We start from the raw sequence: 21133 nt of genomic DNA, 5'->3' as shown, positions 1-21133 counted from the left end.
CGCCCCTGGAAGAGAGTCAATGGGATACCATACTCTTATATAGAGTCGCTGCTGCTGCTGCTACAGCCACTACTGGAATCGCTGCTAACGGGATGTGAGACAAACTTCCGCAACTGGGGAAAAATTGCAATTTCGCAAGTGCACTGGCAAAAGTTTGGCAAATTTGTAGATATCTATGGAGGACTATGGAGGTTTCAGATTTTGTTCTATTTTCTGCGCAAGCGATTGTTCAGACAATGTGATAAGGTAAAAAAAAATAAATTCTCGCTACAATCTTTTTGGATTACAGGACTCCAGACGATAACTACAAAGCAAGAAAATCTCTAAAATGTACGAAATGTTATGACTTGACTTTTTCGAATATTTCTCATGGGTAAAAAATCGACTAAATACTATTTTTTAATTTTTTTTTTATCACATTTATTGATTTAAGGCTCATTAGCAATCTAGCTGTAACAGAGCCGAATGTTAATCGTGTACATATCACATGGTTATCATATCTATAATTAGCACATTACACAGTTGTCATTCGCCAGTATTCCTTCTATACCATTACATATGGTACATTCACACAGTAGCCATTTAGGCGTAAGAGTATTCTTTCTGTTCTTCCGTTATCCAGTTGGACCACCGGACAGCGGAGACAGTTGATTGATCATTGTTGAGTTATTTATAGAACAGCAATCCGATGTGTCTTGCAGAGCAGAGCAGTTGTATGGATGAATCGATCTAATTTCGACCGTGGATCGATCTCCATCGCTGATGATTGTTGCGTGGACGTAGCTATTCTGTAACAACACAAAGATGGTCAATGAGGGGCCCTGAGTTTTGAACTCACGATCGTACTATTTTTTAATAGAAAGTATTCATTTTAGCATGAACTCAACTGAAAATATTATAGCTCGGAAATTATTGGGCCCTATTATAGAAATCGAGGCGATAAGAATTTTGCTCGTTAGCTCTATTTTACTATTATAGAAATCGAGCAATTCGATAGCAACGAGCGAGTGATAGCTATCGATGTAAGTGTCAGAATTTTTCGAATTGTTTGGTTCGCTTGTTGCATATCTTCAGGGAATTATTTTGTTTTGGTTTGCGTCCCTGATATTTTCCTTTGGGAAACATTTCAGAAACACTTAAATATATGCAATTTTCAACACATGTTTGTTTGTTTTGATCAGTATTTGTTTTACGGTGCTGCCAGAATAGTCTATACAAGGTAATTGTTCGATCCAGCATTATTTATATTAATCATGTTATTGCTAGCGTACATTATTACGTGTTACTTTTGTCAGAAATTTTCTTTTTTATTGCTAAACTATACCAAACTTTCTCTACCATATGCTAAAGCTGAAATGTTTTGCAAAATAATGATTTTTTTTTAAATTACAGATTTGGATTGACATAGGGCCACAGGTGGTGGCCCAATACAATAAAGCTATTGACACCGCTACAACAAGAAATCGACGCTAAAAGAGAATCACCAAATTGGTCGAATTGCACTACGAACTGCTGCCTCATCCACCGTATTCTCCAGGTTTAGCCCCGTTTGACTTTTTTTTGTTTTCAAACTTGAAAAAGTCACTCGCCGGGCAGAAATTTGAGTCGAATGAGGAGGTCATCGTCGCCACGTAGGCCAAGTAGGCCTAACTTTGCAGACCTCGAGAAAACTTATTTTTTAGAAGGATTAAAGAAGTTGGAGCATCGCTGGGTCGAGTGTATCAAACTAGAAGGAAACTATGTTGAGAAATAAATGCCACACTCCAAATTTTTTGTTATATTTTGGTAGGCTAAGTACTAGGGTGCCAATGAAAATGGTCATCTCGAGTTTCAAAAAGATACCCCATAAAAAATGTTCACCACTTCGAAAAAACCCTATGCAAAATATCAGCTCAATCGGACTTAAGGGAGAGTGGCGCAAAGCGGTTAAAGTTTGAGTTTTTTGAAAATCGAAAAATCACCCAAGGGGGGAGTAAAGGAAATCGGGGTTTTCGATAATTTTTTGTTGATGCCAAATGTCTTAAAATTGCATGAAACGTCGAGATCTAGTGTAATTTCGAAAAAAAAATGTTGTCAAAAATCGGCACTCTGGGACTTGGGTTTTTTTTCGGCATGCGAAACGAAAAGTGTGGTTTAGGGAAATAATAAAAATAGTCATCTCGATTTTTCATTCGGAACTTGCAATGAAATGTTGATTTGCACAATAATATACACATCCTCACTCACATCCTACGACTGATTACCATCCTTCTGTCATCATCACTCGGTAAACACTGGTGGAGCGGACTAACAATACCCAACAACCAAACAAAACGGCTCTTTTCAGGGCTACCAAATCATTATCAAATAATTTAATGATGTAATTCTTCAAACATATCCAAAATCAACGGAACGGAATCTAACGGAATCCTACTATGCGGTCGTGTCTCGGACACAACCCTTCTGTCACTTTTTTATTTTGACCGATTAATTCGAAAAACAATATGATTTAAATGCTAATTTGCATTGAGGCTTAGGAGAACATTTGTTTACAATGATGCAATCGAAGTTCTTCTTAACTTGTCCATTCTACCTCCAGTTCTATAAAGTGTAAATGAAACACAGCGTCTGTTTTTTTTGAGTAACCGAGTTTCAATGACTTTGTTATATGTATTTCATAAATGATTTGATATTGTTTAGTTTTATTTTGTTAGATTTACTTTCTTTTTTTTATATCATTTAGAATTACTTTTTTCATCTTCCGAAATATCCATCGCGTGGCACCTGATCTGAATTTCTATCCAAAAAGTTGCTGTTTTGTTGATGTTGACATCGGAAGAAATGGGTTTCCATAAAATCCATATAATTACTGGAAACGAGATGTGGGTTTATGAGTACAACACTCAATCCGCTCTCAATCGAGCAAAGAAGACGATACTCACGGTTTCAGGCAATGCAACAGTATTGTGCGTCATACAATAAGCTACAAAATCAGACTGTTAACAAGGGTTATTTGATCAGGTTACTCGTACATTCATTTGGTGTAAATTTATTGAATATATACAAATTTCCAGTAAATCATGTAATTTAGAGAAACCTAAAAAAGTTCGTTTTTTTTTCACAGTGCCGGGGCATTCAATTTGGGATTTCATTTGCGGCATTCCAGAACTTTTAGCGTTAGCGTGTTGGTCTGTGGCTTTGGATTCATGGTGCAGCCTTCAGTGGTGTGGAACTGCAGCAAATGGGGTTATAAGTGTGGAGGACTGCCAAAGGCAGGAAGGAATTCATTTCCCCGGTCTCCCCGGCACACCACCCCAACAGCAACGGTTTGCCACTCAGTGTGTGGCGACATTTACTCCTCTTCATATTTGCCAACACTCCGGGATCATCCTGGGGGAAGACTGTGACTGGCTACTAGCTGCAGCATACGAAACAGATGAAGAAGGGAGTCAAAGAGGAGAACTATACTACAGAATAGAATGCATTCATGCGAGATGCCTTTTAATCCCCTTCAACCATTAAAAGCTGTATGGTACTTCTCCTTCTCGGGCAGCAGGCTAAATGGAATCTCGAAAAAATAAATAAGTACGATGAGTCATACCGTCACATTCAGTTTCAACTCATGCCGAGTTTCAGTAGTTACTTTTTTGCTGCTGCTATTTTCTGCCTCAATGATAGCAGAAGGAGGGGGAAAGCCCATGTTCACCTCGGCCGTTTTTGACGTAGGACTACGTCTTTCATTTCTATACCGGGGTGTAAAACCAAAGTTTCGAGAACGAAAGCGTTACGCTGGAGACCGAGATTTTGAGCGTTAATAGCTCTTAAACAACTGAACGAAATGGTATGATAAACACTTCATTTGAAAGATAAAATGTCTACGCGTCATATACTTGTTACTTTTTCATCCAAAAACTTGTTTCAATAGTCTTAAAATTGCTTTCAAAACAGGCTATTGAAATCAAAAATCGGTATATAAGCGAGCGCCGCTCGTAAACCCACTCAGTTATGATTGAACAGCGATTGGAGCATGTTGTCGCTGTTGTTGTGAAGCTAATTTCGTTTATCATGAATGCGCTGATGAACGGTGTAACCAAGAGTCTGTTTGTGCACCTAAGGCCAAAAGGGAATCCATCAGGAGGAGAGTGATGCCACGGTTCCGCTTGAAACATCGGAGCAGCCGCCACACATACACACACACACATACACGCGCGGAATTCTCGTTGCTATCATCGTTGCTGAAAAATAATCTGCCAGTTCCCCTGGGAATTGTAAAATACATTCATGCGAAATAGTTTATTTTAATGTTTTCTATCCATATAACACTGCAACCAAATACATTTGGTTTTGTTATTTTTCAATCAATCGCAATTAACAGGAAAGCTTCTGAATATTTTTTTCCCCATCAGTGGAAATTTTCGTATCCAATATTGGATGCATAACATGAAAAACGGAAAATGTTTCACATCGCGAAAATCAAGTCATTTTCGAGCGATTATTTGCTTTCTACTCATATAATGCTTCGACCAAATACATTTCGTTTTGGATTTTTTCAATCAAGTGCGATCAACGTAAGACCACGTCTTTCGGCAATTTATTAGAGGTGCAATGAATCTTTAGGAATTCCCGCTCTACGCGCACTGGCAAACAATGTTTACTCAAGAATTTTTCAAACTAGAAATGGGTGTTGTGAGAGAGGATTAGCGAACGCGAAAACGACAAACGGGAGAAAGATACGTTTGGAGGTTGAAGGAAATTGGCAGAAAACTTCTTCATTCCACATTCAAATAATGTGATTCATAGCACATCGTTTTGCCAGAAAGAGATTATTAATGCTCAAAGGAGGAATCGAGTCATCCGAGGAAATTACCCAGCGCAAATTAGAGTCGACTATCGATTGCGGCATTCGTACACAAATAATTTTATAATGCAGTTTCACCAAAGTGATTTCTTCGGATATATTCACTACATCATGTCATGTATTTCATATTCTTCATAAGGAAATCCATATCCATGGCACCTATCGATAACGAATTATTATCGAAACCACGATTTTCGCTAAATGCTCCTTTCAGTTCGGCCTGTAAAAAACTTTTCTGTACTCTAATCCATCAAATTTGGAGCCCTGAAAAGGGTTGTTGATTATATGCTAAGCTAATATAGCACGCTCTCCTCGGATACGATGGGCCAGCTGGATGTCCTTGGGCATGATGTGACGCGTTTTGCATGGATAGCACACAAATTGGTATCTTCGAATAAGCCTCCTGCAGCGACATAACCGCGGAACTTTGGAAGCGCAAGTCGGTTTTGAAGTCCTGAGCAATTCCACGAATCAAATGCTGCAAAGGTAGCTTGCGGATCAGCAATTCGGTCGATATCTGATAGCGACGAATTTCATGCGAAGTTCCCGGTCGATAGCGATGTGGCTTCTCCACCTATCCTGCTACTGGTGCGCTTATCCGAGCTGACTTCGTGTGCCTTACCACCGAATGACTAACGAGCTGTCTGCGAAAGACTAACGAGCTCGAGTCCTCACGGTGCGAGAGTAGAGTAAGAAATGAACGAAAGCAAAGGAAGCGTCATTTTATAAACCATAAAAGTATAGAATCTAAATCCCACCCTTATTATATTCGTGAGTATACAGTAAGCTTATACAATAAAGAGGGTGGGGTTTACATTCGATTCTTTTATGTTTTATAAAATGACACTTCCCTTGCTTTCGTTCATTTCTTACTCTACTCTCGCACCGTGAGGACTCGTTTCATCGGGACTAAGCAGACAGCTCGTTAGTCTTTCGGTGGTAAGGCACCACGAAAGCAGCTCGGATAAGCGCATCAGCCGCAGGAAGCGTGAAGAAGCCACATCGCTATCGACCGGGAACTTTGCGTGAAATTCATCGCTATCGGAAGTCGACCGAATTGCTGATCCGCAAGCTACCTTTGCAGCTTTTGGATCGTGGAATTGCTCAGGACTTCAAAACCGACTTGCGCTTCCAAAGTTCCGCGGTTATGACGCTGCAGGAGTCCTATTCGAAGATACCAATTTGTGTGCTATCCACGCAAAACGCGTCACATCATGCCCAAGGACATTCAGCTGGCCCATCGAATCCAAGAAGAGGGTGCTATATTAGCTTAGCATATAATCATCGGCCCTTTTCAGGGCTCCAAATTTGATGGATTAGAGTTTAGAAAAGTTTTTTGCAGGCCAAACTGAAACGAGAATTTTCGTTTGGATGCCATACAGCATCGAGAAAATTCCGGAAAGATCTAATCGTTGCTGAAAAATAATCTGCCAGTTCCCTGTGAATTGAAGAATACATCCATGCGAAAGAGTTTATTTTAATGTTTTCTAATTATATGGCGAACACAGCGACCAAATACATTTGATTTCGTAATTTTTCAATCAAGTGTAATTAGCTGGAAAGCTTCTGAAGATTATTCTTTCCCATCAGTAGGATATTTTCGTATCCAATATTGGATGCATAACATGAAAAACGGAAAATGTTTCGTATCGCGAAAATTATATAATTTTCAATCGATTATTGCTCAGTCGCCGAAATTTTCATACTCAGAGAGTTCATTCTCCTCTAGTTTGCCTTCCAAATTGCCATCGTAAACCACACCTTCTCTCGATTCAATCACGCACGAAAAGCATACTGAAATGATATTCTGGTGGTGAAACCGATTCATTTTTCGTGAGGTGTCGTGCACAAATTACGTAACGCGATAAGGGGGGAGGGGGTAGATGTTGCGTTACTTTCTGTTTATTAGAGATAGGAAATTGCGTTACGAAAGGGGGGGGGGGAGAGGTGGTTCAAAATTCGAATTTTTAGCGTTACGTAATTTGTGCACGACGCCTGAGGACATCGACAAGACAACATCGTTACTGAACGAGCTGAACGGCGAGGGATCGAGGGATCGAGGGATTCATTACCTGGCCTGACCTGACCTGAAATGTAATCAGTTTGTTTTAACTGTGAGGGAGCGCAGAAAAGCCGATGCTGATACTCTCGTGACCAAGATAGTATCAGCATCGAAATACGGTTCCTCGGGAAGACATAGAAGCAGCCGCCGCACACACACATACACGCGCGCAACTTCGTTTGCTGGTTATCGAGAGGAAACCTGGAAAAAAATGATCGTTGCTGAAAAATAATCTGCCAGTTCCCCTTGGAATTGAAAATTACATTCTCTCATCTCTAAATCAACGATAGTCCTACGTCACCCTTGCGGTTATACCATAGATATAACCCACTTCCTGTTTTTTCTCTCTCTCTCTCTCCTCCTTGGATGATGATTAAGGTCGAATTGCTGAGAGCTAGAAATACATCACCACAAACTGTAATACGGCTTCGCCGGATGGGACCAATTTCGATTTTAACTTTCCTGAGCCTGTTGTTGAGGATTAGAAATGATCCCTGAATCGTATATTTCTATCATAAAATACAGGCCATCCAGAGGAGAGGAAAATATTTCGAGCCATTTTGGAAGTTGATGGAAGTTTCTGTAAGCTTAGAAGGAGCTTAGAAGTGTAGCAATTCAAAAATCAAAAATCGTTCCAGATGAATATTGAATCCTTGCATTTGCTACTCGTAAGCACTAATTGCCCAAAAGGGAGCCAGAGAAGCCATGCCAACTATCTGATACATAATATTATTCATAGTATAGTAGATTTTGTATTCGTTGTTCCGGAGGCTGGAGTCCTACATCTTTGAATAACACAAATGCTTACACATAGAAAAGCGCGAGCGTTACAGTCTACACAGACTATCGATCAGTATCAAGCAGCCATGGCGTGTTTTCGCAGATGTAACACACAATAGTTGCAGGAGTTTTGCATTAGAGACGAATCCGAAGAAACAGTAACACAATACAGCAATACACAATAATCGTGTTCGCTCCCACTAACCGGGATTCTCAATCATGCATCACAGCACAAGAGCACAACAAGGATACGTCGTTGAATTGAACTGGGAATCGCAGGCTGATAATGCTGTTCTATTCTTGCTCCTGCTTCTCTAATCCCGACTGCTGTTTTCCGATACTTTATTTAGCTCCTTATGAGGTTCAGGGTATCGGATTGGTTTGTCGGAGTCTCTGTTGGCAGTTGCTTGGGTAGGTGAGCCGAGACGGAAAGTTATCCTTTCTCCGTTCGGTTTCATGAGGCATTCCCTCTCACTGTATAGACTTCAGGCAAAAGGGTCTATGTATTTATTCGATCCTTGTGAGCGTTTGTGAACGCTGCTACTGTACTGCTGTACTGCTGCTGATTGTTGAATAAGCTCTGGTACTCTACCATCGCTATGGAAATGTATCGTTGTTGTCGAGAGCGCTGATTTGCTTCCTTCCATCACAGCCTACGGGAAGTGAAAAACGAAGCATTTCCCTGTCGCACTGCGCCGTAGCTGTCTGTGAGGAGAGTGTGGGTGGCGGGCGACGAGAGGACAAGGTACATATCATATTATTTTACAAATAATAATGGCGTATGTTTCCGAACATGCGATAATGAGCCCCCGGATTAAAACGATATCTGCTGCTGCTGCTATGCAGCGAAACGGGAAACTTGCAACGATCGCAATTATCACACAAACTAGGAACGAAATTAATCCGACTACGGTATTCCATTGTACAAAGCAGAGTAACGTGATGCACGAGGGCTAATTACTCACTCGCTCCCACGCGTGCAAAATACTCGAAAAGGCAATCTGTTTGTTTTGTGGGCAACAGCGCAAATTCTATCTTTTCGACTGATTCGTTATCATAATAATAATGATTTGTTTAAACACCACTTTGCAATGCAGCATACCTTTTCGCCTTTCCCAACATCAGTTGCAGTTCATATCAAGAGTGGCGGGTCGCGGAAAAAGGCGTCCTGTTTTCGAGGGGAACACATAACGCATAGTATGCGCATATCGCTGCACATGGGAAACTACTTGTGTTCTCATCGTACATCGATTCATTCCTAGAGTTCGTGCTCGTGCCTTTGTCCTCTCGTTCTGATGGGTTGCCGTTTCTCTTGGAGCGCCTTTTTTGACAATGGCGCAATAGACAGGCAAACATGCGGCTGATGCTGTGCTCCAGGGTGGCTTTGGTTTGTGAACAAGGGGGAAACCAACGACATCAGAGATATTTTTGACGTAGGCCTACATCTTTCATTAAGGGTGCCAAATCAGAAAACAGGTCACGTTTTTATGAAATAAAGTTTATGTTAACAACTATTTTTACTACGAACAGATTTTGATGATTTGCATACCATTCGATTTAGAAATTCTCTACGATTTGTTTGATATGCTATACATTACAATCCTATAGTCTGGAAATGATTGAATTTGATGAATATTGGAAGCATTCCCATTTTTCCATACATTTGTTCTGTCTATTTGTGCGCTTCCCTAACCGTGCTGTCAGTAACGAGCAACATATGCATCGGCAAGAATAGAAACAACGAAGAGCATATTTGCGACGTAAACTCCACCCATGAACAGTAAGTACGCTGTCGCTAGCGTGTAAATATTGCATATCCTCTGAGGAAGATTTTCAGAGTTTCGTTTGGTGATCTCGAAAGCAGACACTGCCAGATTTGCGTACAAGCGTCGAATGAAGTGTCTTTCTTAAGGCAGGCCGAGAAGGAGTTGAAGTAGTTTTCTTCACAAAGGCCCTTTTCTCAGGGCTAGAGACGAATGAACTTTCAAGTTTAAAGTCTCTAGAGTTCAAGAGAAGAAGAAGGAAAATGTTCACTTTCCGTTTGTTGGTCATTGAATGACCGGCGTTGCCGGCGAGCGTCCAGTGGAAATAAATTGTCTTTCTTTCGTGATGCACGGATGGCTATAGGGGCGATACCACTAAGCAACACTAAAAACATGAAGCATAACACTTGATACTTGCAAATATTATCAATTTATATTATTTTTGTTGTTTTTATGGGTTGTCATGTAGTTTATATGAGAATATATTGAGGGAGTTAAGGAATGTAGAATGATGGTGAGTGCTGGTTAGGGTGCCAATGAAAATGATCATCTCGAGTTTCGAAAAGTAACCCCATAAAAAATGTTCACCACCTCGAAAAAACATTATATGCAAAATATCAGCACAATCGGACTTAAGGGAGAGTGGCGCAAAGCGGTCAAGGTTTGAGTTTTTTGAAAATCGAAAAATCACCCAAGGGGGAAATGGGTTTTCGAAAAAAAAAAGTTTGATGCCAAATGTCTTAAAATTGTATGAAACTTCGAGATCTTATGTCATCTCGATTTTTTTTTGTCAAAAATCGGCACTCTGGGACTTTTTTTTTTGGAATATGAAACGAAAAGTATGGTTTTGGGTAAAAATAAAAATAGTTATCTCGATTTTAAAAAATATTAGCAAAATATTAGCTCTTTCGGACTTCATTTACTGGTGTCACAAACGTTAAAATTTGAGTGTCTTTGAAAAATCACTGAAAATCGAGGTTTTAAAAAGATTTTTTTTTATCTGTATTATAGCGATTTTCAACTCATTTGGCTGGTTCGACACTTTTACTTCAACTTTTGGAAGAATGTCGAGAAATCGTGACCTTCAGCGTGAGAGGCATGGATGTTACCACTACGCCAGATCGCCTCCCGCAAGGTAAAAAGAAAATTCGAAGGGTTATATCGGAGACACGTCCGCTTAGGACGTAGGACTGCGCAATCTTTTTTATTAATTTGTTGGTTTATCATTTCGGATAATATCGAATACGTCGAAATTTCATAAATAACTTTTTAGTATAAAGGTCCCGGGTCCTGAAAAGTTTTAATGGCTTGCGTGGTTTAGTAGAATCATTTCGAGAAGCAACGATTCTCTCTTGCCTTTGAGAGAACAATACACTAATTGGTCATATGTCGCAATTTGTTTCTTTATATCAATGCACGCATTGCACTGAGTATTTTACGAGAGGCATCTTCCGTGCGACGCCATTCAACAAGCATCAAACACGCGTATAACAGATACACAGAATAATGGAAATCGGGGTTTTCGAAAAAAAATTTTGATGCAAAATGTCTTTAAATTGCATTACTCGTCGAGATTTACAGTTATACCAAAACAAAATTTTTCGTCGACAAAAATGTTTTTTTGGCACTTGGTCGTTTCGATTTTTGAAGAAAAAAGATTTTTTTTTGAATCTCAAGGTGTCATGCAATTTTAAGACATTTTGCATCAAATTTTTTTTTTCGAAAACCCCGATTTCCATTACTCCCCCCTTGGGTGATTTTTCGATTTTCAAAAAACTCAAACTTTGACCACTTTGCGCCACTCTCCCTTAAGTCCGATTGAGCTGATATTTTGCATAGGGTGATGAACATTTTGTATAGGGTAACCTTTTGAAATTTTAGGGTCGATTTTTTTCCCATACATTCATTGGAAACCTAGTGCTGGTGGAACAAATATTTAATCACATATGGCCGAGTGTGTGTGTGTGTGTCAAATGCGAAAAAGACTGCTCGGAGTGCAATGAATACTCAGTGCAATGCGTGCATTCAAACAAGTTGCAACATATGATCACTTCGTATATTGTTCTCGCAAAGGCAAGAGTGAATCACTGATTCTAGAACTGCTTTTCAAAGCTAAGGGTTAATGATTTATCATTTTCAGACTCACCGGAACTAATCTAACGAAATTTGATTTATAAAATTCATTTGCATTTATGAGCAATATCCGAAATGATAAACAAGTAAATTAAATAGAACGAATGCGTAGTTCTACGTCCTAAGCGGTCGTGTCTTGGGTACAACCCTCTGTATTTTTTTAGGATAATTATTCTACAAAACATTTTTTGAAAAAAATGGGTCGCTTATAATTGAATTTTCTAAACTTCTTCCGATTAACCGACTTTCTTCAATTGCATTATTTTTTTTTTGAAACGCTTTTCGATAAAACTTACGCCTAAGTAAGTGTTTGTTGCATAGTTCAGAACAGTTTTATTTCAAGATTGAAGAAATGTTGCAACAACAAAAAATCGCGAAATTTTCTAGTTTGTAATTTCTTGTATTAGTTTGTTATTTTTGTACAAGTTTAGATTTTTTGTAACTAAAAAAGACAGCAAGTCTTATGTTACTGAAGTATAAATAAAATAAAATAAAAGATGAATAAATTATTTGTAGTTGGCAACGATTCAATCGAGCCGCAATCGAGACCTCAATTATCGGACCTTTAACCGGAATAAAATTCATGGTCAATATGGCGGATGATTCGTTGCACTTTCAAAAATTATCAACACTCAGACTTTGCGGATCATAGTGGTTTCTCAATTTGCTGAAACTAGCAGATAGAGTAAAAATGACCTGTTTCCGGTGTTACAAAATCTTAAAATATTTGCCTGCTTCTTCCTGGTGTAGAGAAAGAAACGAAAGATTCAAAAGATCCTGGTTTGATTTTATTTCTCCCACGTTATTTAATTTCAAAGTATTACGATTGACAATAAGATTGAGAAGCCTAGTTCAGAAAATTGTATTTAAAAATATATATACATATTTCAGCTCTTCTGTATATATTCGAGGCGATAGGCGATATGGCGATCAAATATATGCATTTATCGATTCTTAGTAATGTTGGTCGATTGAACGTTTCACTGAATAACTCGCTTCCTTCTTTTCCGCCGTGGCGAATCATGACACGAACGCGAACGAAAGAGCTCTGCTTCGATTAACACGAACCAAAACGTCATGATCACTTTCGGTGCTGGATGGATCCCTTCTTCTGTCACTCGCTTTCGAAACGCAACGAATACACGTAGTTTCTGTTTCTTAGTAATTTTGGTCGATTGAACGTTAGTGAAAAACGTCGGAAAACTCGAGCTAGTGCTCTGAAAGTTAAATGTTCATTTTTCAATTTTCGGAAATGGTTTTGTTTGTATTGGTGAAGGCATCGTTATTTTTTCGACACTGATGCCAACCAACATCATCGAAACAGATGAAACAGATATAAAAACCACTTAATAAAATGTTATTCCTGAGTCATAGCGTTTCGTGTCATGAAAATCAATAGAATAAAATTGTGTTGATATCAATACAATTATTATTTTTACGTTTAATGGGTCTATAATGAAAGTTTTAGCAACATGAACATTGGTTAGGCAAATTGTATAGCAGAGCTTGGAACACCACTGCCACAGCTGCGTATGCTTTCAAAAACAGTAACGGAAAAGTATTACATTCAAACAAAATGCCTCAGCCAACGGCTCTCCGACGTGAATATATGAAAACAATATGATCAACGAAGGAAAATAATAAGGAATTATCAACATCGAGTTACTATGCGGAAGAACTTGTTAATACCTAAAGAGCCCCAATTCGCACGTGTTATAAATTTGCTCATGTTACGCTCGCGTATAATCAGAATTTTACTTCATATGCATATTTATATTAGGCTATCAAGAAAGTCCTGCGGTTTTTTTTTAAATTTTCATTTGTTCATAGAATTAGTTACAATCATCTGTTTTAAGTCAAATATGCGCCGTTTTGTTCGATGACTTGTTCCCAACGAGATGCCAACTTCATAATACCCCTGTTATAGAAGCTCGCTTCCTTATTGGCAAAAAAACTCGGATAGCCAATTTTCACAGGCCTCTTTTGTGGCTAACTTCTGACTACCTAGCTCGTTCGCCATGGACAAAAACAGGTAGTAGTCACTTGGTGCAAGGTCCGGACTATACGGCGGATGCAAAAGAACCTCCCATCCAAGCTCCCGGAGCTTCTGGCGCGTCCCCAAAGAAGTGTGTGGCCTGGCGTTGTCCTGATGGAAGACAATGCGGCCTCTGTTTATCAAAGATGGCCTCTTCTTCATGGGTGCTACCTTCAAGCGGTCCAGTTGTTGGCAGTACAGGTCCGAGTTTGAGCGTTTGGCCATAGGGAAGCAGCTCATAATAGATTATTCCTTGACAATCCCACCAAACACACAGCAGAACCTTCCTGGCCGTTAATGAGGGCTTGGCCACCGTCTGAGCCGCTTCAGCGGGCTTCGACCATGACCGTTTGCACTTCACGTTGTCGTAAGTGACCCACTTTTCATCGCCAGTCACCATCCGCTTCAGAAACGGGTCGATTTTGTTGCGATTCAGCAGCGATTCACATGCGTCGATACGGTCAAAGATGTTTTTTTGCGTCAACGTGTGTGGCACCCATACATCGAGCTTCTTTGTGAATCCAAGCTTCTTCAAATGGTTAATAACGGTTTGATGACTTATCCCCAGCTCTTGGCCGATGCTACGGCTGCTACTATGCCGGTCTTTCTCGGTTAATTCAGCGATTTTGTCGCAATTTTCGACGACAGGCCTCCGGAGCGTGGCGTATCTTCGACGACCTCTACACCAGAACGAAAACGTTGAAACCATCGTTGTGCGGTGGAAATGGAAACTGTATCGGGTCCATAAACTGCACAAATTTTATTGGCAGCTTGAGGTGCATGTTTGCCTTTGTCATAGTAGTACTGTAAAATATGTCGGATTTTCTCTTTATTTTGCTCCATATTTCCGACACTATAACTCACGAACGACTTAACCAAACAAAACCCTGTCAAGGACTATATTATAGCGCGCAAAAATACTTTTCCAACAAGCTATAGTATGACTCGGTACAATGTATACAACTAGAACTACGCGCTTACAACGACAACTCGCGGAAAACCGCAGGACTTTTTTGACAGCCTAATATTTGCAATTGTTCATCGGTGCATATCGTACTTTAGTATTGAATTGTCATTTTTTTTTTCAAATGTATTCAAGACTCGCGTCGATGAAGCGCCACACAGTCTGATAAATGAATTGATATTTTTACGTGTGCTTTGCATTTCTCTCACGAACACTATTGCCCCATTTTTACACGTGATTTTACCTATACCACTACAATGGCTTCCTTTCACCTTAAATCATGCGACATCATGTGATTTATTCATTCATCTATTTATTTAATGCAACACCATCCGACTATAGGTCTTAATGGTAAAATATACAAATATTAGTGTTGATATTGTTGATAACAGAAGCAATTTTGAATTTGCCGCTTTGAAAGTATCAGAATTCCAGGGATATGCGACAAAATAATAAGATCAATCCATCAACTTAACTGATTCTGTTACGGACATTTGGTACAACATCTCGAGTAAAAAAAAAAGGGTGGGTTATATCTATGATATAACCGCAAGGTTGACGTGGAACTACCTTAGCCCCCGACTTGCATGAATTTGAAATACCGATTTCTCCAGGCACCTTGGTTTAGAAATCTCTATTAGGGAACACATTTCGGTGGGAACAAAAGCTCCCCCTACTTTCGTGTGTTCTTCTTCTTCTTTTTAGCTTTAAGAGGGTTTAAACTTTTCAGTTCATTCGCCTCTAGGCTCTTTCGTGTGTTTGCAATGCCGATTTCGCTGCTTGGTTTTAAAGTCTGTGTTAGGGAACATTTTTCGATGAGAACAAAAGTCCCCCTACTTTCATGTATTTGCAATGCCGATTTCCCCAAGGCTGCTTGGTTTTGATGGCTGTGTTAGGGAAACCGTAAATCGGGCCAATCAAAACGATGCAGTTAGGGCGTTTAGATAACGCCTAATATTTTACAGTTATTCAATTGTTTATCTAATGAAAAACAACATTTTGTTAGTTGCGATAGATGCGTAGAAATATTCCCTATCAAGTGATGCAAACATCTCTCCTATCCAGTACGAAATGTTCGAGTTATAAGCATTCGAAATCTTTCATTTTTTCCTGCATGTTCTGTGTTTAGGTTTGCATTTTACCCTCCATATATTCCGGTTAGACGTAGTCCCACGTCAAAAACAAATCTTTTGAATGGTTCAAATACTTACAAAAAAGCATCTTCAAGCCCGACTAAAATTAATAAAAGATCATCTTTGTTAGGTTGGTCCCGAGAATGGTAACAAATGGTGTAACATTGATGAAGACAAAACAAATTGTTCTTATCCGACAAGAAAAGCTGGCTTCTTTAGCTTATTGAAAAGCAATGGCATGGATTTTTCCAGGTTCTCGCGCAAAATGTCATAATACAGTTGATCTGCGCTAAGTTTCCCACCCCAGTCCACGAGAAATAACCCCACACTATGATGCTTCCACCACCGTACATCATAGTCGGTTGTAGATGCAGATCCTGGAGACCCTCGTCGCTCTTCCGCCACACTTTCCTTGTTAAAAAACTAGACTTTTTGTGCCAAAGTAGCTATTTAGGAACAACAGTAATTTTTTTTGTTTTTATAAAAAATAAATCAACGATATTGAAATGGCAAAATGTTCACCAATTACCTTTTTTTACTTTGTATTTAGTGGAATACCGAAATGTTTAAAAAAAAAAGCTTTCAACATTGGAACGTTTCAATTTTAAATGGGGGTGGATTTTTTTTTGTTCCCATCACTATACAGAGGTTTTGAATTACAAAATTTAGCTTTGCAAAAAAAAATTGGTGGCTTAAAAATACTTGTTTTGATGCTGAATGTTTTCAAATTGCATAAATGGTTTTTTTTGGAATACGAGACAAAACGTGTGGTGCCAATGAAAATAGTTATCTCAATTTTTCATCCTAATGACGCAGATGTCAAAATTTTATTTTTTTGAAAACCGAAAAATCACCCAAGCGGGGAGTAGATTTTTTTGGTCAATAATTGACTTTTTGACACTTGATGGTTTTTACGTCTGATAATTTATATGAATTATATTTAGATATCATTCAACATAGCAACAATGCATGTCATTCTTAAAAAATACAAAAAACCCTCCGTGCTTCTTTAAATATAAGAGTCTTCGATAAAAATATTGATCATCAGTTTAAATTTTATTCGATTCCACAGTTCAATTTATATATTTTTCTGTTCCTAAAAAATCAAATTCTCGACATCGTGTCGTGTTTTAATTTCTACTGTTAAAATTCGACCACCCCTCGACTAAACAAAACAAACTCGTGAACCCCCTATGAGAGCGGCTTGCTCCTCATAGACACACACAAGCGGCGGTGGTGGAGTCGCAAACACACAAGTATGCTCCTTCATCCCCAGCTTTGGCTCTGGCTCTAGCGCTGGCGTTGGTGGTGTTCGGGAACAAAGCGCGTAAACATATTTTTCACAGCATCAGCTCACGCTCTCTCCTAGCCTCTGCACTCCAACAGCAAGGAGTGCATGCAAACAGTTCGCCGTCCGCCGAACGAGAAGAGGGATGAACCCCCGCCACTATTGACATTAGCGAAGCGCGCAGGATGAAGTCAGAAGGGAAGCACACGCAAACAATGGCGGAATGATATGTGTACCGTTGGCTGGGTAATAATTTTGGATTCGTTAGAGGCAATGTGAGAGAGATAGAGAGAGAGTGCAGAATCCTGACAAATGCTAACAATGTTGGAAAATATTTATTTTTCGAGTTATGAAAGCGAGCCTGCATGTGTGTGGTGTTTGTAATTAAGGGAATTAAGACCTGGGATAGCGTCATGATATAATCCCATCAACAGTATTTAATAAACTTGAAGTTGATCAATCAATTATGCCTTTTCGGCAGAGTTTTAATTTTGTTAGCAAAAGTCAAACTTTCCCCTCTGACGCGGCAAAATTTTTGGCAAACTCAGCATGGCAATTAATTCTACTAATTAAATTCCATTTGCCATTCTAATCGTATGCAATTTCGCAACATCGCTAACGAATCCCTGACCCAGTCCTCCGAGTCTTTCCGCACAAGAAAAAGTATCACCTCATTGCAATAACATTTAAACAGCAATTGCAGGAAATTAGCGCACCGGGTGCCATATGTTTCGCGCTCGCTGCCACCGGAGGAAGGTGCTTTACCGCGCCATATGAGAGGGACGGCGACGGATTTCGAGCATAACGACGAAAAAGTACCAAAACAAATCATCATCATTAATGGAACGAGTTTGGTGCAGTTCCAATCTTTGTTCTTTCCCCGTCGAAGCCATGGGGCTGCTGCTTCGGGGCTCTAGTCACGCTCGGTACTTGACCGAAACATACAGATGGGGCGCACAGAGAACAAATGCTAATCACTGCCATCATCATCATCTGATGGTCTAAATGGTCCAGGACCTGGTTGGAGCCATTTTACTGGGGGATTTTTTTTTATTGTTTTGTGTTGGCCCCCTACCTCCCTATGGGTTGAATTCGTTGCGATGAGAATTGTGAACATGTGTGGATTTAATTGGACCTCTCGTTGGGACATTCGAGGATCTTCCCTGTTGCAATAAATGAGTCGCTTCTGTTTGGGGAATATATATATTTTGAACCGTGCAGTGTATGGATCGACCCTTGGGGAACACAACGCACACACTGCAGCGTGTAAATTCCGTTCAACGGCACAAATTGGTTGAATGATTAAATTAGAAACTGTTTTCTGGCAAAAACAGTGAATCCATTTTCAACAGAAAAACATTTCGTTTTCTGGAATGGCCGAAGAAATGGGAAAACCCTCTCTTCGAGTGCGCCGCCTCTTCCTCACATGAAGGATTACATCCAGAGGTGCCAGATCAAAGGAAATAAAATGACAAGTGACAATTGGTAGCCTTGACGGCGCCAGTGGTTGTGTGGTTAGCGTAACAGCCTCACAATCCGATCGGCCCGGGTTCAATCCCAGCTGGCGTCGTTGGGATTTTCTGAGGCGAAAAATCTCTGGTTACGTCTTCCTTCGGAGGGGAAGTAAAAGAAGTTGGCCCGGCTCATGAGTTGTTGAGTCTGATAGGTAGGAACAGGTGGAGTCGCCTCCCTGATGTCGGTGATTGGCACTGAAGTGGCGGAAATAGGCCGACGAAAAATAAGCGAAGATAAAAAAAAAAATTTGGTAGTCTATTTTTTCCTATATCTCTTTCTCTCTCTATCTCTCTATCTCTCTATCGCTCTATCTCTCTATCTCTCTATCGCTCTATCTCTTTGTCTCTTTATCTCTTTATCTCTTTATCTCTTTATCTCTTTATCTCTTTATCTCTTTATCTCTTTATCTTTTTATCTCTTTATCTCTTTATCTCTTTATCTCGTTATCTCTTTATCTCTTTATCTCCATATCTCCTTATTTCCTTATTTCCTTATCTCTTTATCTCTTTATCTCCTTATCTCCTTATCTCTTTATCTCCTTATCTCTTCATCTCCTTATCTCTTTTTTTCCTTATCTCTTTATCTCCTTATCTCTTTATCTCCTTATCTCTTTATCTCCTTATCTCTTTATCTCCTTATCTCTTTATCTCCTTATCTCTTTATCTCCTTATCTCCTTATCTTCTTATCTCTTTATCTCCTTATCACTTTATCTCCTTATCTCTTTATCTCCTTATCTCTTTATCTCCTTATCTCTTTATCTCCTTATCTCTTTATCTCCTTATCTCTTTATCTCCTTATCTCTTTATCTCCTTATCTCTTTATCTCCTTATCTCTTTATCTCCTTATCTCTTTATCTCCTTATCTCTTTATCTCCCTATCTCTTTGTCTCCTTATCTCTTTATCTCCTTATCTCTTTATCTCCTTATCTCTTTATCTCCTTATCTCTTTATCTCCTTATCTCTTTATCTCCTTATCTCTTTATCTCCTTATCTCTTTATCTCCTTATCTCTTTATCTCCTTATCTCTTTATCTCCTTATCTCTTTATCTCCTTATCTCTTTATCTCCTTATCTCTTTATCTCCTTATCTCTTTATCTCCTTATCTCTTTATCTCCTTATCTCTTTATCTCCTTATCTCTTTATCTCCTTATCTCTTTATCTCCTTATCTCTTTATCTCCTTATCTCTTTATCTCCTTACCTCTTTATCTCCTTATCTCTTTATCTCCTTATCTCTTTATCTCCTTATCTCTTTATCTCCTTATCTCTTTATCTCCTTATCTCTTTTTCTTAATCTCTTTATGTTTGTCATTTTCTTTTTTTTGTCGGGTTCGTAATTTTCTTTTTTTGTCGAGTTTGTCATTTTCTTTTTTTGTCGGGTTCGTAATTTTCTTTTTTTGTCGGGTTTGTCATTTTCTTTTTTTGTCGGGTTTGTCATTTTCTTTTTTTGTCAGGTTTGTCATTTTCTTTTTTTGTCGGGTTTGTCATTTTACTTTTTTTTGTCAGGTTTGTCATTTTGTTTTTTGATCGGGTTTATCATTTTGTTTTTTTTGTCAGATTTGTCATTTCGTTTTCTTTCGTCGGGTTTGCCATGTAGTTTTCATGTCAGGTTGGTACTCTTTTTGTCAGGTTTTTTTTTGCAGGTTTGTTGTTTTGTTTTTTTTTGTCAGGTTTGTCATTTTGTTTTTTTTTTGTAGACCGGAAAGATGTTTGCATCAATTGGTTGGAAATATTTCTACGTATCTATCACAACTAATAAAATGTTACTTTTCTGAGATGAGTAATTGAATAACTGTAAAATGTCAAACGCCATCTAAACGTTCCGACTGCCCCGTTTTGATTTACGGTTTCCCCAACACAGCCATCAAAACCAATGTGCCTTACATTACAAGGCGTATGTTGAATTCGAAAATTGTTTCATCAATCAATAATTTAATCAATACAAACAAACGATTACTAAGCCAACGGTATTAACCCTTTGCGGTCGGAATTAATTTATCCTGAAAGAGATCGTCTTATCTTTCCACGCTAATAATCTTTCGTTTATAACTAGTACCGTGATCTATTATTCATAGAATCGACGTATTAGCTCGCGAACAGGATCACTAGACATTAAAAGTCATTTAGAAAAAGTGTAAGCTGTTGAATGGTTGAATACAGTATTACTTATAATTCCTAACTGTGATGACTGAGATCAGACAAACGACCGCAAAGAGTTAATAGAGATTATATCGGAAAGTTGTTTTTTTTTCACATTTTGTAAGTTTCAAAAAATTAAAATAAATGCCATGGATTTTTTTCTTAACTAATTTCAAGCGATTAGTGACTATTTACTATTATTGAAAACTAATATTCGTATGTGTAGCTATTCCACAAAGGTGTCAAAAAAACAATGACGAAAAACACGACAATGTATTGCAAAGAATGAAAAATCCATAGAAACTCGTAGAAACTCACAAGTCTGAGGATCTTCACGAAAAACAATATCTGGCAGCCCTGATCACATCTCTGAACAAAGGCGAAACTGCGCTAGGGAAAAATCCATTCGAAAGCCCGTAAAAGCTAATGCATATGAATTATGGAGCCCACTTGCAAAAACATAGCGCGTCTCCACCATTGCCAGGT

General features: G+C 38.9%; 1 protein-coding gene across 6 annotated transcripts in view; it reads right to left on the bottom strand.

Moving 5' to 3' along the window:
* Positions 1-21133, bottom strand: part of LOC129776205 (CUGBP Elav-like family member 2) — an 852400-nt gene that overhangs the window by 62578 nt on the left and 768689 nt on the right. The gene's annotated exons all lie outside the window — the stretch shown is intronic.

The sequence above is a fragment of the Toxorhynchites rutilus genome, chromosome 3 (genome assembly GCF_029784135.1).
Source record: "Toxorhynchites rutilus septentrionalis strain SRP chromosome 3, ASM2978413v1, whole genome shotgun sequence".
Classification (NCBI taxonomy): domain Eukaryota; kingdom Metazoa; phylum Arthropoda; class Insecta; order Diptera; family Culicidae; genus Toxorhynchites; species Toxorhynchites rutilus.
This window is presented reverse-complemented; position numbering and strand designations above follow the sequence as displayed.